Genomic DNA, 17,857 nt, shown 5'->3' with positions numbered 1-17,857 from the left:
TTAAATAGAAGAATGTTCAGTTGCCATATAGGCTACGATAATGATATGCTGGTGGTGATTTTTAAGCTTGATTCTAAATAGATTATGAAGAATGGCCCTTGGAAGACGTGGTTCAAATTTTGCTATTTAAGGTATCCTGAAATCATAGGCTCATTCTCCCTAAAATTTCAAAAAGCATAGAGCTTAGGCTGTTAAGGGTATAGCAGTGATAAAAAGCTTTCATAGTCATGTCTAAAAAGCAACACTTCATAGTTTTCTGTCTCCAATGGTTCTCTAATATACTTGTAGAAGGAAGGCAACAGAAAACCAAGAATAAAAATAGCTGAGCTCTCCACAATTGGGCTTCCTGCTTACTTTCCCTGTTCAAAGAAAAGAGGAGACACCATCTTGCAATAGAGGCTTCATAGACAACTGGGCTTCTCCAGTGACAGTCGGCATTTGATGCCCCATATCTCTTGGTTCTTCTGTTGCCAATGGTCGGCCTGGTGATGGTGGTGAAATGGGAACAATTAATCTGTAGATGAGGGGGGGCTTCCTTTAACAGTTGAAGGGTACCGTCTGCCACAATTCCAAAGACTTGTAGTGTTTTTAATGTGGGAATTTCTCCAAGTTCAAGTAAAGTTTCAGGTATTATGTCGTAGCATCGACTGAGTGATAGGTGTTGGAGATAGTTGAGTTGGTAAAATTCTGGAAAGCAGTAATTTTTCAGCATGACACAATTGCTTAAGTCTAGGTGGACAAGATTGGGACATCTTCCAACTAAGGTAGAGACACCTGATCTCTGCAGATTCTTTCGGTACTCGCTGAGATTCAGCTGGGTGATGGTCTCTGATACATGTGCAACAGCTACCTGTACATGCTTTTCAGTGAAATCATAGAGGTTCAATTCATCCAATCTGGAAGAACTGCTCAGCGAAGTCTTCAGGGCAGATTCAGAGAATCCAGAACACCCAGAAATGTTTAGTTGCAGTAAATGTGTGTTCTGAGCAAGATTATCAACAATGGGATCTGAAAGTCGGAGGCCTTCCAGGCTGAGATTCTGCAACTTGGAGCAGTGAGACAGAAGACCTTGCAGGGTAGACACATCGATCACAGAGTTCGACAGGTCCAGGTGCTGTAGACGAAAAGGGTTGAAATGTTCAACTAACGGTTGGTCCATAAATGATTGTGGACAACGGAAGGCAACCACCCTTCGGGACAAAAATACAGAGGAACACAGCTGCAAAAAATTGTCCAGTTATAGAGAATACATACTACTCCAGGGCTTTTAAAAGAAAGGCCTAGAATTCAGTTTGTATTCGGAGCAAAGCATGAATACAGATTGAGACTAAAATGGAAAATTTTAGGGCAAGAGTCTGGTGCAGATGAGATGGCATAGGAGTGGAACACTGCAGGGCACATAAGCAAACCCCAGCCCAATATACCTGTAGAAAAACATGATCCAATTTGAAATGGCTCATCACTGATAACATCTTCTGCTCCTTGGTTTCAATATATATATATATATAAACACCCCACAAAGATAGGATCCAAGTAAACAAGTCTATAGATCTGGTCTAGATGGGTGTGTCATCACCATGGTTGTCTTGTGCACTTAAAAACCTCACTTTCAGTTCTTTTTAATCTCATATTATTAAAGGAGATATCAAGTGTAATTAGCATCCCCTCAAAAGCATGTCGGCTTTCTCATCCTTGAAGAAAGGTCGTTTAATTAGTTTGAGCACACTGAGAATCAAGTTGTAGAAACACAAGCAAGCAAAACCACAAAAAAGATCTTAACAGTGCAAAACCTCAGTCTGACAACAAACTTATCCTTTGAAATTCACAATTAAAAACTCAAATTTATAGAGATCATTTTGTTTTTTGGTTTCTCTCTCTCTCTTTTTATTGGAGTATAGTTGCTTTACAATGTTGTGTTAGTTTCTGCTGTGCAGCAAAGTGAATCAGCCATATGTATACATATGTCCCCTCTGTTTTGGATTTCCAAGAGAGAACTGTGACTCAGAATTTTGCTTTAGTTCATGGAGTTAATAAGTCAAGAAATCCTGCAAGGTCTTTCTAGTTCCAAAGTCCAGGAGATCCACATTGCCCTCAGCAGCCTCCCTCAAGGTCAAAACTTGGAGACCTTCTGTGCAGCAAAGTGAAGCAGCTATATGTATACATACATCCCCTCTATTTTGGATTTCCTTCCTATTCAGGTCACGACAGAGCATGGAGTAGAGTTCCCTGAGCTATACAGTAGGTTCTCATTAGTTATATATTTTTTTACATAGTAGTGTACCTGTCAATCCCAACCTCCTAATTCATCCCAGCCCTCTCTTCCCACTTAGTGTCCATATGTTTGTTCTCCACGTCTGAGTCTCTATTTCTGCTTTGCAGGAAAGATCGTCTATACCATTTTTTCTAGATTTCACATTGCAGTTTATTTGCCTTATTTTGTTTTACAAAAGAAATGCATGCTTATGGTAAAATTAAAATCATTTATAAGATTATCAAAACTAAAAAAAAAGAAAAAAGCCCTGGAGACTTTAACTAGACATGTGAGCTGCACACATTGCTTAAATCTGTGGGGCCAGCTCCCCCAAACGTTAACTGGAATAATAATCTCTGTTTCGCTACCCTAAAGTGGAGGTTATGAAAAAGAAAAATGGGGCAGTAGCTGAAGATCCATCTGAAAAACTTGTAAGCCCACATGCGGGGAGCGAGCTCCGCCCCTGGCAAAGGTCATGAGGAAGGAGGCTTGGCATACGCAAAGGCGGGATCAAGCCTCAGGAGTCTCCCTGGAAATTCTCGAGCAATCTACCCCCAAAACCAGAGTCTGCCTACTTTCTGCTTTGTGCTTTCACCTACACCTCTGACTTTACGGCGGCGGGGGGGGCGGGGGGGGGGGGGGCTGTCCCCCACTACCTCTCTGAAAAAAGAGTTAGCTTACAGCTCCAGTTAATAATTCCTGGGTGTGACAGTGTTTCAACCTACAAACTCCCTTGGAAGTCCTCTAGCCTGCCTGAATAGGTTTTTCTGGCCACATGTGATTGCTCAGAGCCTCCAAACTGAGAGGCATGAGATGTTCTAAACTGTCTAAATACAGATTCCTTTGAGCAGTTAAAAGATTGATTAGAAATTGTATTGGTGAAGGGATTTTCACTTGTTGGGCCAATGTTTGCTGCTAAGTTTCCATATCCCTTATCTGCTGTGTCCCTGGCAGTGTATTGATTAATATAATTGGTGTAAGTAGTAGCTTTAATGTTTGTAACCTGGGACCCTTGAGTTAATTCTTTTTCTTGTTATAGCCCACCACACCTTTGCTCTGTAGGAATGCAACTTTATCTAATGCTTTTTGGAGGCTGGCGCCTGACTTTAGAATAATCACCTTTAGAGAAAAAGGCCTCAGGGCCAGAAGATGATGCAAATCACCTAAACTTTTGCATATGATAAGTTTGCAGGAAGAAAGCCTGGCTTACTGCATGACTCTACCTCTTCCCCCATTATCCTCTATGCATAACTTAAGGTATAAAAACTACTTTGGAAAAAAGTGCGGGCCTTGTTCACCGAAACTTGGTCTCGCCTTGTCGTTCTTTCTCTTACCTTCTGGCTGAATTATTCAGCCTCTTTTCTCCACTGAATTTCCTCACTGAGCTATCCTTATTTCAGCCTCTTTTCTCCACTGAATTTCCTCACTGAGCTATCCTCATTCTATTACTCTTTATATCCTTAATTAACGTTTAATTAAGCAATTGTTTCCTGATCCTTGCCGATGCCGTCCCCGCTTCGAATTCCCTGGATCCACCGGGGCTGGACCCCGGCACCCACATTCTAAATATACAGATGTACTTTCATTTCATGGCCAAAGAGAATTACACTTCTCTCCACTCTTAAGCATCACCAAGGCTTCTCAATGTTTTTATCTTCTTGTTTCGTCAGCAGGAAAATATTTCCTTAAACCTCCCTTTCTATCTGGCAAATTTCTCTGTCCCTTAAACCCACATTTTCAGGCACCAACTCCTTCAGGAAACCTTTCCTGACTGCCTCTTTCATCTCCTTCACAGCCCAGGCCTCTGTCAAAACTCTTGCTGCATGGCACTGTCTCTGTATTTTCGCACATCACCAGACCCAGAGGTGAGGAGCCGTGGTCTAGTGTCTTCTGTACCCCTGGCCAGGAGTGGGATGTATGTTGCAATGCTCTGAGGAGGCCTGTTGAACCTAAGAACGTGGCATGAAACTATCGAGTCTGAGTTTCCTAGATGGACTTCCAGACCCAAACCCAAGAAGCAACTCTCCCTCTCAGGAAGAAACAGGCTGTCCCGAGTGAACCAGAGTGAAGAGCAAAGACAACAACTCCGCTCTGCTCTCCTTTCTCCAGCTGCTTCCACCTCACTCACCCAGGTAGGTGGGACACCCTCCTGGGGGTCTTCCTAGGGTGCAGGACTTTCATTTTTAAAACTAGGACAACCTACAGAGGTGGGGTGGGGGTGGGAGGGAGGCTCGAGAGGGAGGGGATCTATGTATACATATACCTGATTATCAGGTGGTGCTAGTGGTAAAGAACCTGTCTGCCAAAGCAAGAGATGAAAGAGATGCAATTTCAATCCTTGGGTCAGGAAGATCCCTTGGAGGAGGAAATGGCAACCCACTTCTGTATTTGTGCCTGAAAAATTCCATGGACAGAGAAGCCTGGTGGGTTACAGTCCATGGTGCTGCAAAGAGTTGGACATGACTGAGTGACTGAGCACACACACACACACACACACACAACTGATTTACACATTGCTGTATAGCAGAAACCAGCACAACATTGTAAAGCAATTATCCTCCAATAAAAAAAAGATAAAAAAAGAAAACCAGGACAGTCCCAAGTCAACCATCCCCAGATTTCAGTTCCCAAACTTTCAGATTGTTCATTCTAACCCCAAGCATAGAGATGACCCTGCTGTGGGGAAGCGGTATTCCAACATGGAACTTGTCTACCATGTCAGCCAGCAAACAGAGAAGCCTCCGTCTCACCATGGCCAGGTGGCCGGGACACCAGCAATGGTGCTCCAGCTGTCAGTGTCAGAGAACAGAGAACCCAAGCCTGTTCCCAGAATCTTCTTAGCCAGACCCTCAGATGTCTGCTGTGTGGACAGAAGGTCTTTGGGGGAATACTCAGCAGCTTTCATGGCTTTTGCCTGCTAGATGCCACTATCATCTGTTTCTCCAGACATCTCCATTTCCAAGTGTCTCCTGGTGGGTGCCTGTGTTCCCAGTCACTCAGTCATGTCTCACTCTCTGCAACTCCCTGGACTGTAGCCCACCAGGCTCCTCTGTCCATGGGATTTCCAGGCAAGAATACTGGAGTGCATTGCCATTTCCTCCTCCAGGGGATCTTCCTGACCCATGGTTTCAACCCAAATCTCCTGCATTGGCAGGTGGATTTTTTTACCACTGTGACACGTGGGAAGCCCCAGGGAGGAGCAAAAACACCCCTGGTTGAGAATCACTGTCTTAGATGGATCGTGACCACCTTCCACTTTTCAAATGCTTTGCAAGTTCTGGGTGTATCACTTGCCAGCTCTGAAGAGTGGGGTGGGGCATGGTCAGCCACTTGGAAAACATCCACCATAAAAGTTCATGACTGGGGCTTTCTGGCTTCTGTGTTGCCCTGAGATAACTAAGGGCTGGTGTGGTGGGCACTGTAGCAGCAGTTTACTTGCTGAGAAGACAGAGCCGTGTAGATCTGCTTCTTCGATACTTACTATTCTGAGTGGGGCTTGCTTCAGCCAAGGCTTTATTTACATCTGAAGGTCTCTGATGAGGCTTTTCTAGAGAGCAGATGGGGCTCTTCTCTTGCAGGGAGTGAGCATCTCAGAATAAGGGTGGAGACGACATTGGCAGAATGAAGCAGCTGGCTGGCTGACAGTTGTTCTACGGTGGGGCTAATTACAGCGGCATCTTCCTCCTTGTGGATCAGGAGGGGAAACACTTTGATCACTTACAGCTTCTGTCTTGGTTATTCTGTGGCACCTGCTTCAGACCCTGTTGGTTGGTAGGCACCTGATGTTAGTTCTTGAAACAAGACAGTGCAGAGCAGAGGATGAAAGACATAAGCTGGGGGAACAAGACCCCACCATTGTGGTTTCCTAGCCCTTGTCAAAATCTGCATAAAAGTCAGCAAGACATACTAGAACATAAAGGACCAGACAAACAGACTGTTTGGAAGACAAGAGGTGCAGTGGAAGCAGAGGTGGCTGTCAGCACCCCAACTGTGTCTCTTTTGTTCAGGACATCATGGTCCACCATGGCTGATTTATGCCAGTCTCTGCATCTCTCTGCCTGAGGGCTTTGGAGGTGGCAGAGCCTGCAGCAAGGAGGAAGTACTGGAAAATTAGTCCTCTGCCTCCAGGAGCATGTAATGAATGGTCGAAGGCAGTTGGGGTAGCAATATCCCAGCTCCCTTGCCCCTTCTGCTTATACTCTTGACACAAGTATTCTACATCAGCTCCGTGTTTCTGGGTTAGGATTATGCTCCAACTATCTCCTTATCTCAATAGAGTTTTTTTTTTTTTGCTTTCTGACACACTGCATATTGGCTACTTTTTCTCTCCTATCTCACTTCCTCCCTCATATGAATGCATATTGGAATCACCTCCTAAGTAAACCATCTATTCTCAAATCCTCAATGTATCAATAAAGTTTATCTTTGAGGAAACTCAAACCGTTGTATGCAGGTCAGGAAGCAACAGTTAGAACTGGCCATGGAACAACAGACTGGTTCCAAATAGGAAAAGGAGTACGTCAAGGTTGTATATTGTCACCCTGCTTATTTAACTTATATGCAGAGTACATCATGAGAAACGCTGGACTGGAAGAAGCACAAGCTGGAATCAAGATTGCCGGGAGAAATATCAATAACCACAGATATGCAGATGACACCACCCTTATGGCAGAAAGTGAAGAACTAAAGAGCCTCTTGATGAAAGTGAAAGAGGAGAGTGAAAAAGCTGGCTTAAAACTCAACATTCAGAAAACGAAGATCATAGCGCCTGGTCCCATCACTTCATGGCAAATAGATGGGGAAACAGTGGAAACAGTGGCTGACTTTATTTTTGGGGGTTCCAAAATCACTGAAGATGGTGATTGCAGCCATGAAATTAAAAGAAGCTTACTCCTTGGAAGGAAAGTTATGTCCCACCTAGATAGCATATTAAAAAGCAGAGACATTACTTTGTCAACAAAGGTCAAGGCTATGGTTTTTCCATTAGTCATGTATGGATGTGAGAGTTGGACTATAAAGAAAGCTGAGTGCAGAAGAATTGATGCTTTTGAACTGTGGTGTTGGAGAAGACTCTTGAGAGTCCCCTGGACTGCAAGGAGATCCAACCAGTCCATCCTAAAGGAGATCAGTCCTGGGTGTTCATTGGAAGGACTGATGATGAAGCTGAAACTCCAGTATTTTGGCCACCTGATGCGAAGAGCTGACTCATTTGAAAAGACCCTGATGCTAGGAAAGATTGAAGGCAGGAGAAGGGGATGACAGAAGATGAGATGGTTAGATGGCATCACCAACTCAATGGACATGAGTTTGGGTAAACTCCAGGAGTTGATGATGGACAGGGAGGTCTGGCATGCTGCAGTTCATGGGGTTGCAAAGAGTTGGACACAACTGAGCGACTGAACTGAACTGAACTGAAACCACTGACTGAATACTAACAGATGAGGACATGGTATTTACCTGCTCTAAGGCTGTGTCTGTATGTTGACAGAAGGGTGCACACAGATACGCAATGTCAAATGCATCATTGGCACATGGCACATGTTGAACTTCCAAATTCAGAGGAGGGGTCTCTTGGTGGCCCCATGCAAAATTTAATTTCCTCACATTTCATTTTGAGACTTGTTGGCTTGATTTCTCACTTATTGTCCAGTCACTAAGTCAGGTTTGACTCTTTGAGAACCCATGTACTGCAGCACACCAGGCTTTCCTGTCCTCCACTACCTCCCTGAGTTTGCCCAAACTCATGTCCATTGAGTCGATGATGCCATCCAACAATTTCATCCTCTGTCACCCCCTTCACCTCCTGCGTTCAATCTTTCCCATCATTAGGGTCTTTTCCAGTGAGTCAGTTCTTCCCATCAGGTGGCCAAAGTATTGGAGCTTCAGCATCAGTCTTTCCAATTAATGTTTAGGGTTGATTTCCTTTAGGATTGACTGGTTTGATCTCCTTGTGTCCAAGGGTCTCTTAAGAATTTTCTCTAGCACCACAACTCAAAAGCATCAATTCTGTGGCACTCAGCCTTCTTTTTGGTCCAACTCTCACATCTGTACACGACTACTGGGAAAACCATAGCTTTGACTATACAGACCTTTGTCAGCAAAGTGATGTCTCTGGTTTTTACTACGCTGTCTGCTGCTGCTGCTGCTGCTAAGTCACTTCAGTCATGTCCGACTCTGTGCGACCCCATAGACGGCAGCCCACCAGGCTCCCCCATCCCTGGGATTCTCCAGGCAAGAACACTGGAGTGGGTTGCCATTTCCTTCTCCAATGCATGAAAGTGAAAAGTGAAAGTGAAGTCGTGTCTGACTCTTAGCGACCCCATGGATTGCAGCCCACCAGGCTCCTCCGTCCATAGTATGTTCCAAGCAAGAGCACTGGAGTGGGGTGCCATTGCCTTCTCCAGCTACGCTGTCTAGGTTCATCATAACTTTCTTTCCAAGGAGTGAACATCTTTTAATTTTGTGGCATCAGTCACCATCTGCACCAGCTCTAGATGGCAAAGACTTTGTGTAGACTTGTGCATTCTCATTTGCATTGGTTTATGTGCCAACACATTTTAAACGCTCTCATTTCAGTGTATGCATTGGTATACAGTTCTTGCTGATGTCGTGGAACTGACTGAAGTCCCTGTGTGGGGGTGATACCTGACAGTGATGTTGCCTCTGGGTTAAATCTTTATCTTGAGCCTTTTTTTTTTCTTAGAGGATTGCTTATATTTAACATTAAAAATTATGTCTCTGAGATTTGAAGTAAAATTTTGGGTTATATTTATTAATTCCATTGCCTTTATTAGCTAAAAAAAAAAATCCAACTCTTTGCAATACACAGGGGTTAAAAATATTTAATGATCTCCTGAGTAACTTTGTGGCAACACTAAGAAGAACTCAGAAGAACACCATTCCTCCATGTACCTGCCCGGCTTTAGCTGTCTCACACCTGACGGCCATGCCTGGAGTTCTTAAAACAACCATAATATTTGCTAATTAGTTTACAATTTAAGAAATGCACGCTTGTCATAGATGTAGCCTGGATCTTAGCCAAGAAGGCTGAGATGTAGAGAAATTAGTTCAAGCTTCTAATTCCATATCCATGGGAATTCCAATGCCCCTCTCTAGATTTCTGAGAACTCCCAGGGGCATAAATTCTCAGTCATGTCCCTCTCTAGTTTTCTGCTTTTGCTCAACTTCTGTTCTCATGGGTTTCTTCCTCCCATGGCTGGTCTCTTCCCTGCGTTGTGCACAAGTATGAAATTCATCTCCTCTTCCTGATTTCCTGCAAAAACACACAAAGCATTTTAAGTATGTGTTGGACTTAGATGTTCCAGAATTAGGAGTAGGTTATAGCAAAGCAAACAAATACTATAAAGATGAAGATGAGACCTACCTGCTCTTTTGGGAACTCTGCACTGGAAGCTTTCACTTGCTTCTTTTCTTCTGCAATCCTGGTTTCTTGTAACCTGCCACCACACCTGTACCTCTCCCAGCTTCTTTCTCTGTCCTCCACTCGTTTGCCTTTCACTCTTAGGACAGGCAACATCATCATGTCCCCCTCCACCGTGCCCTTCCCTGGAGGAGGATGACATACCCTACCCTGTTGAACCCAGGAGTGGCTGTGTCACAAGCTTTGTCCAAAGACATGTGACTGCAGGTGATGCAGGTTACATCATGCAAAAGATTTCCAAATCAGAGCACGGTTCATCACCTCCTTTTCCTCATCGTGATGGCATTCCAGAAAGCAACTGATCTGGAAGCCTGGGCCCAGGGGCCAGACAAGGGAGATTGGATGGGGCCAAGCGTACTTACCAAGTCAAGGAAAAGAGCTGTTTTCTCTGGATTCCTCTTACATGATCAGGCCATCTATGACTAAGCATAATTTTTTTCTTTTCTTTCTAATTCCTTTATCTTCTTATTGAGAATCTCCTGTGAAGTGTTGAGTCAACTGAAGGTAGCAAGACACTCTGATGCTATCAATATCAGGGGAGAGCTCTGTAATTGTAATGACTGTGACAGACTTTTCATAGATAACTTTTATCAGATTAAGGAAGTCTTCTTTCATTCCTATCTTTATAAAGGTTTTTAACATAAACAGATATTGCATTTCATCAAATACTTTTCCTGCACATACTTGAAATGATCATATGACCTCTCTCCTATAACTTCATTTTTTCTTTGAGATTTTTAATATTTTCCACATGTTCAGAATTAAATCACTGGTTTTGCAACTGTATTCTGAATTAAAAATTTACATTCTCTTTTTTGAAAAATAATAATAATGACAATTGATTTTTGAGTGTTAAAGCAACCATGCATTACTAAAGTTAAAAAAATTCTTATCATGTGTCACTGGATTTGAACTACTTTATTTTATTTAGGAATTTTACATCTACATTCATAAAGAGTCTGGCTTATATTTGATTTTTCTTGTAACGTTGTTCTCTGATTTCTGTCACAGGTTTACCGGCCTTGTAAACTGAGATGGAATTCTTTGGAACTGGGTTTGGAATTTTCTTTATGTAGGTCTTCCATTTCTTTTGGTTCAATTTGGGTGAATTTTGTTCTTCTAAGAATTTTTCTTTTTTTAATTTTTAAATTATTACCAGCACCGATTCAATCCCTGATTGGGGAGTTAAGATTAAAAAAAAAATTTGTGGACACATATACAGAAAGATGGGTTTCCTTGGTGGCTCAGACAGTTAAGAATCTGCCTGCAATGAAGGAGACCCAGGGTACTTCAGTATTCTTGCCTGGAGAATCCCATGGACAGAGGAGCCTGGCAGGCTACAGTTCATGGGGTCGCAGAGTTGGACATGACTGAGTGACTAACATTTTCACTTTCATACAGAAAGATGGGGTTTCCCAGGTGGCACTAGTGGTACAGAACCCACTTGCCAAAGCAGGAGACATAAAAGGTGCAGGTTCAGCCCTGCATCAGGAAGATCCCCTGGAGAAGGAAATGACATTCTGGAGTGGATAGACAAAAGCCCATGGACAGAGGAGCCGGGCAGGCTATACAATCCATGGGATCACAAAGAGCTGGACACAACTGAAGCAACTTAACATGCATGCATGCATATAGAAAGATAGCAATTTCATTAGAGCTTGCAAAGAACCACTATTTTGCTTTGTTGATTCTATTACAGATTTTGGCATCTATTTCATTAATTCCTATTATTAACTATTTCCTCCTGTTCATATTCACTAGTGTCACCACATCCCTGCGCTAAATTCATTCCATCGTATGCTGATACAAGTCAAATATTTCTTTGAGTGTTTGGAAAACAAAACACAAAAAGCAACGACACCCCTCCATCCCTCACTCTCTCTCTCTCACACACACATTTTGTGATGTGTTGGCAGATTCAGGAGGTTTATGAACCATGGTTCTTACACTGGTAAAATGTGAGCTTTAAGATACATTTTTGTTTTTCCCAAAGAGATAAGTTACAGTGCTGAGTCAGCCACACTCACTCATATTGTTTCCCGTTGACACCAAAAGCTCAGACTCCTGCTCCAACTCGCCCACCCCTGGGAGCCAGCCTGTGGTCTTGGAACCAGATTGCTCTCATTCCATATGGAAACCAGAGGTTTGACCTTGGCAGATGAGTCTGCCATGTCAAACACTTAGGCTGGACACCTCAGATATTGCCAGGTATTGAGCATTTTGCCCCAAATGCTGCCAGCAAAATGTTCCTGGAAAAGGAACATTTTTCAAGGTCAGTCTGTGTCTTTAAGGGCTCGAGGTTCAGATTTCAGCCACAAGGCTCCCTTGACCAAACTTGAAAGTTTGCTTTCTGCTCTGCATTGGAACAAATGTTCACTTTGCTATAAAACATCAATTCTCTTTCTGGTCTAAGAGATTTCCATTCCCTTCTGCTCACCTATCTCTCTGATGTTAAGAGCACCTGTGGCCGGAAGAGAGGTCTTCTGCCGGGTCTGGAAGCTTGGCCCAAGGAGCTGGTGTTCTTGTGCAGTGAGGTCATCTTCCAGAAGTACCAGACTGATGTGTTTTTCATCTCTCTCACCCAGACACCACGTGTACTGGCAGCCATTCCTCCATCAAAGCATACAGGAGAGGGGAGGGCAAGTGCTTCCTGTAGAAATACAAAATAAGAGGTGTCTCCATCAAAGGAAGAGGAAGGGAGAAGTCGCCCCTTCTGGCCACAAAGAACTGTGGGAGGAAGGCGAGGGTCGAAAGCAGGAAGTCAGTAGAGAAAGAGGTGTGTTCTGACTTTCCCAGCTTAAGTGGGAATCCTCCCAGCTAAGACTCCAGAGGCTTCCTCAGCTGCTGGGGAGGGGGCAGGAACACTGTCCATTGTTTCCTGGTGCCCCTAAAAGATCAGAGATGGATGGAGTTGGCTGGGAGATTTACCTGGGGAAAAAGATATTGCTGTGTTGTGGTGAGGGAGTGCTAGAGCTGCGAGCTGGAGGGCAGGCCATCCTGACCAAGAGCTGGCTAGGTACGACTTCCTGGTGTTCCAGGGGTTAGGACTCACACTCCCAATGCAGGGGGCCTAGGGTTTAATCCCAGATCCCACATGCTGCAGTTAGGATCTGGCACAGCCAAATAAATAAAGCACTCACCAGACATCACAGCTAGACCTTCTGGACATGTAATCCTGGAGAGGGTTGAGCTGGAATCAAGGCAGCAGGACTACTGAGCCCAGACAGAACCCAAGAGGACACAATTCAGCCTCAGGTGCCAGCTGGGCTCCTGACAATCAGGTGGACAGGGGCATCCTCATAGAGATCAGCAGAGCTGGAATGGACCGTGGCAGCATCACAGTCACACAAACGAGCTCTCTCATATAGCTAGATGCCATCCTGGAGATAAGCAAGGTGAAGGAAGTGAAAGTCGCTCAGTTGTGTCCAACTCTGTGATCCCATGGACCGTAGCCTGCCAAGCTCCTCTGTCCATGGGATTTTCCAGGTACGAATACTGGAGTGGGTTGCCATTTCCTTCTCCAGGGGATCTTCCTGACCCAGGGATTGAGCCAGGGTCTCTTACAATGGAGGCAGATTCTTTACCTTCAGAGCCACCAGCGAAGCCAAGCAAGGTGAAGAGAGATTAAAAAGAATTAAAAAATACAAAACATTTATGGGACTTTCCTGGCAGTCCAGTGGTTAAGACTCTGCACTGCCACTGCAGGGGAAATGGGTTTGATCCCTTCTCCGGGAACAAAGATCCTGCTTGCCAAACAGCGCAGCCAAAAACTAGGGGAAAAATACAAAGCATTTATCCAAAAGAGACTGAATTCTCTAAAGAGACTGTTATACATTATTAGATCAGATTGAATTTCCTTACATCAATTGTGGAAAATAAATATGTTTTCTTTGCAATTCTGAGTGTGACTGCTAAATTTGCAATCCTGATACAAGCTGATGCACAAAGATGACACTTTCAGCTGCAGGAAGGCATGACACAGAGCGAGGATGGTCTGAGCTGAGTTGTTCATGTCTCCTGCTTGGGAATTGAGAGGGACGAGAATAGGGGCACGAGACTATATCTGTGGAGAGCTGTTTCTCTTCGGTGGGAAAAATAATTGGCCTGGAGGTAGCTTTCATCTAGTTCTGCCCCAAGCTGATTTGTTATGATGACAGGCAGAAGGCATCTCTTCAAGAACACCCCAGCTCCTTTCTTGGGACCTGCCCCCCTCTACAGGGTTTGGGATCCAGAAGGAGGTGGTCCAAGTTCCAGCTCTGATTCTGACTGGGTGCACAAGTCCACAGACTTCCCTGAGCTCCTCTCTAATAAATTACGATTGAGACATGCATACCCCTGATCCTCTGGCTGCAGGAAGAGCAGGGGTGAGGGGGACAGAAAAAGTCCTTTTTCCCCAGTCCCATGCCCATTCCAACCTCCCAGATGCCTGCCTACTCCTGCAGTTTCTTCTCTGCATCCTGCCAGTCCTGCAGGTGGAATTTTCCTCCAGGCACTGTTCTGGCTTTCGGCTGAGCAGAGGTTTGTTCATTTGTATCAAGGCCTATACTGGGTCCTGGAGCTCTTGAGGCCAATTAGATACAATGTCTCGGGACTTCCCTGGCTGTCCAGTGGTTAAGACTCCCAACTTCCACTGCAGGGGACATGAGTTTGATCCCTGGTTGGGGAACTAAGATCCCACATGATGTGGGGCACAGACAAAACAAAAGAAAACAAAAAACACTAGATACAACGTCTCCCCTCCAGGAACGTCCCAGAGACTCTCAGGCATGGTTCTGCCTTCTCCTGCCAGGCTGTTTTCCCTTAGTTTATTAATTTATTTAAGGCTGTGCTGGGTCTTTGTTGCTGCACTTGGGCTTTCTCTGGTTGCAGTGAGCGAGAGCTGCTCTTTATTGTGGTGGCTTCTCTTGTTGCAGAGCACGCAGGCTTCAGTACTTGTGGCACGTGGGCTCCGTAGTTGTGATATGAGGGCTTAGCTGCTCCATGGGATCTTCCTGACCCAGGGATAGAACCCATGTCCCCTACATTGGCAGGTGTATTCTTTACCTCTGACCCACCAGGGAAGGAGATGGAGTGCATGCTGATTTCCAAGAGTGACCTGCTTCCTCAGTTGGGTAACTTTTGTACCCAGTGTGACCTTCATCAGTGAACATGGTGGCCCTGGTTGGTACAGAGACCAGCCAATGGTGAAAGGACACCTAGATATGGTCTGGTCCACCCACTCCTATCTTGGAAAAGGGAGCACTGAGTCCCAGAGAGGGACAAGGGGGTGATTCCATTCATGCACTGTCTCTTCAGCAGAGCACACCACCCCTCCCAGAAGGAGAGCCCTCCCTCCCACCAGCCTGGCCCATCTACCTCAGGGCGAGAAGCCAGCTGGAAGGAGATCCCCTCCCAGGACTCCAGGCCTGAATTGAATCATGGCTGTTGACAAGATGCAGGCTGGAATAGAGGATTTGGGGGAGTGGAATCTTTGAAGATGGTTATTTTCCTCCCTATATGTACATGGTATTGGACACGTCTCATGGACCCATGGGAGCGCATTGACTTGTCCTACAAAACTTTTGATCACCTACTGTTTGCCTGGGACTCCAAAGTGAATAAGGCAGGGTCTTTGCCACCCAGGAAGTCCTCGGGCAGTGGAGGAGGCAGACACATGTAGAGACAAGAATGGCACGGACTTGCAAGGAGACGTAGGGAGCATCATGGAGGTGATGAGCCTTTAGCTGACCCATCTCGGGCACCAGAGGGAATCAGAGTCACTCATGAATCAATCTTGTTTTATTTGTTTGTTTCTGCAGTGCTTCCTGGAACCAAGTCTCTTACAGCCTTGAGGCTTCTCCTCTTGGTTTCCAAGGCCAGGGCCACTGACCCCAGGGCTCTCCAATGGGTCACCATGTTGCTGCTGATGGCTGGCCTGACCAGATGCAGGTGGGCTTAGGAGACCTCATGTTTCCTACAGGGGCTTATCCTTCCAGAACCAACCATAGGTGATACGGAAATTTTCTAAGAACCACAGTTTTCCATCTCTAATGGCTTCTTCACTTGAAGGCAACAGGCTTGTCCCCTGGAGAGTGGTGGGGAGAACTAACAAAGATGTCTACTGACCACTGGTGGGGAATGTATAGAAAGGAATGAGCCCTCCAACCCAAACCCTTCATTTCCATAGGATATAACAGGTAATTACCTTGATAGGACAACAATCAGCCTTTTGAGGTAGTTCATCAGAAACAATGAATGTGTCTTCTGGGCAGAGAAGCATGGATTTTCCCATCTGCTCTTCTTCCCTTCTCTGTGCCTCTCCCTTTTCCTCCCTTCCCCTCTCCTCCCATCCACTTCCCCATCTCTTCCTGTCTTCTTTCCCCCCTTCCTCCCTCTTTCTCTCCTTTCTTCTCTAAGCCTCGGAGGAAAGCATACTTGCATCTCAGAATCAAGGTCACTAGAGTGGTGGTCTAATTGGGCCCTGGGAGATTGGTCAAAGGGTGCTTTGTGTTTCAGGTAGATCCTCACGAATGGAATTCTTTATTAGCCTTCCAATTTCTTCATTAATATGCGTTTCCGTTCCCTTTCTGCACACCTGCTCCTGACTCCCAGGCTGCCAAGCCCTGCATTTGTCTCTGGAACTTAAATGCCAACAGGGATGTACAGTGAGGATCTCTGAGGGTGTGGAAAGCCAGGCAAGCACGTCATTAGTCAGAGGAAATGGTCAGCCTGGAAAAGCTCGTCCTCAGTCCTCAGAGTGGCGTCTGCTGAATGGCCTCTCAGAGGGTAAGAGTACTTTCCCCCAGGTCAGGCTCTGACTAAGCTCAGAGTTGGAAGCTACTGTTTATTTACTTTTTAAATTTATGTTTGGCTGTGCTGGGTTTTCATTGCTGCACAGGCTTTCTCTAGTTGTGGCGAGCAGGGGCTACTCTCTGGCTGTGATGCGCAGGCTTCTCATTGCGGTGGCTTCTCTTGTGGAGCACAAGCCCTAGGACATGAAGACTTCAGTAGTTGTGGCTCCTGGGCTCTAGAGCACAGGCTCAGTAGTTGTGGCACACAGGCTTAGTTGCCCTGCAGCATGTGGGATCAAGCAGGATCAGGGATGAAACCTGAGTCTCCTGAGTTGACAGGTGGATTCTTTACCACTGAGTCACCAAGGAAGCTCTGAAGCTACTGTTTATTATCCACCAACTCTGCATCAAATTCTTGCTTCTTGCCTCACCGGAACCGCCTCCTCTACTCCCACCCCACAACAGGTGAAAGGAAGCAAGCATCCCAGTCTCCACTGACAGATGCGAAGGATAAGTCTGAATGAGGTCAAAGAAAATGCCAAGGTCACTCGGCCAGTAAATGGCAGAGCATAGACCTGACTGTGGATCCAGATGATGCCCTGACTGTTCCAGGCGCAGGTGAGGAATAAGGCCAGAGACAGCACACACCCTGCCCCCCCCCACCCCTGGGTGCCCGAAGCAAGACAGAGTAAGACAGTCATGGCTCTAGAACTTCTTCTCCCAAGGGCTCAAGAGAGAGCAGGGTACGGCCTGCTCCCAGCACCCAAAGTGGGGGCCCCTGGGAAGAATTGAATCTGTGACAAGGAATATCAATGGAACTGATGACTCTGCCCCCAGGCTGGACAGTTGTTTAGGGATAGACTTGTCCTTCTAGGGGACACCAGCCACTCTGGACTGAACTGTTTCCTCAAGAGATGCTGAAGTACTCACTGTTTACAGCGGCCAGGACACGGAAGCAATCTAGATGTCCATCAGCAGACGAATGGATAAGAAAGCTGTGGTATATATACACAATGGAATATTACTCAGCCATTAAAAAGAATGCATTTGAATCAGTTCTAATGAGGTGGATGAAACTGGAGCCTATTCACAGAGTGAAGTAAGTCAGAAAGAAAAACACCAATACAGTATATTAACACATATATATGGAATTTAGAAAGATGGTGTAACGATGACCCTATATGCGAGACAGCAAAAGAGACACAGATGTAAAGAACAGACTTTTGGACTCTGTGGGAGGCGAGGGTGGAATGATTTGAGAGAATAGCATTGAAACATGTATATTATCATATGTGAAACAGATCGCCAGTCCAGGTTCAATGCATGAAACAGGGTGCTCAGGGCTATCAGCACTGGGATGATCCTGAGGGATGGGATGGGGAGGGAGGTGGGAGG

The 17,857-nt window shown here is 45.4% G+C and overlaps 1 pseudogene; it reads right to left on the bottom strand.

Annotated features, from left to right (window-relative positions):
* Window positions 1-226: 226 nt before the first annotated feature.
* On the bottom strand, window positions 227-9,794 carry LOC109575171 (S-phase kinase-associated protein 2 pseudogene; annotated as a pseudogene).
* Between the last annotated feature and the right edge of the window lie 8,063 nt (window positions 9,795-17,857).

The sequence above is a fragment of the Bos indicus genome, chromosome 21 (genome assembly GCF_029378745.1).
Source record: "Bos indicus isolate NIAB-ARS_2022 breed Sahiwal x Tharparkar chromosome 21, NIAB-ARS_B.indTharparkar_mat_pri_1.0, whole genome shotgun sequence".
NCBI lineage: Eukaryota > Metazoa > Chordata > Mammalia > Artiodactyla > Bovidae > Bos > Bos indicus.
This window is presented reverse-complemented; position numbering and strand designations above follow the sequence as displayed.